Source organism: Pteropus vampyrus, unplaced genomic scaffold, assembly GCF_000151845.1.
Source record: "Pteropus vampyrus isolate Shadow unplaced genomic scaffold, Pvam_2.0 Scaffold68, whole genome shotgun sequence".
NCBI classification, from domain to species: Eukaryota; Metazoa; Chordata; class Mammalia; order Chiroptera; family Pteropodidae; genus Pteropus; species Pteropus vampyrus.
The window spans coordinates 5,907,131-5,907,498 of record NW_011888849.1 but is presented as its reverse complement, the minus strand read 5'-3'; the positions used below and the strand labels follow the sequence as shown (position 1 = coordinate 5,907,498).

General features: G+C 40.5%; 1 protein-coding gene across 1 annotated transcript in view; it reads left to right on the top strand.

Moving 5' to 3' along the window:
- Positions 1 to 368, top strand: part of A1CF (APOBEC1 complementation factor) — a 46,527-nt gene that overhangs the window by 16,649 nt on the left and 29,510 nt on the right. The gene's annotated exons all lie outside the window — the stretch shown is intronic.

The window sequence follows — 368 nt, the reverse complement described above, 5'->3', positions numbered from 1 at the left end:
AGTCTGGATTTCTGGAGAACATATAGGTACCAAGTAGAAGTAGTATATAGGCAAAGCAGAGGAGCTGTAATCAGAGGCATAGCGAGTGCCCTCCTACTATAGAGTTCCTGGCCCTGGATCAGGTGTTTTAAGATTAGCATTGACCTTCAGCCTACAGAACTGTGAAAATAACAGGGCTCTCCAGACTATCCCCTGAAACACATCTTCTGTATTCATTTTGATGTCATAGTGAGGGAAAAGATAGCTAAGAAAGTTTATCAAAGTTCCAAATATGTGTTCCTGGGTTTTGTTTTAAATATTAGCAGTAGGGTATGACCAAGTAAAGATAAAACTATGGAGACTTCAGAGGTCAATGGAGAAGGCAAGGA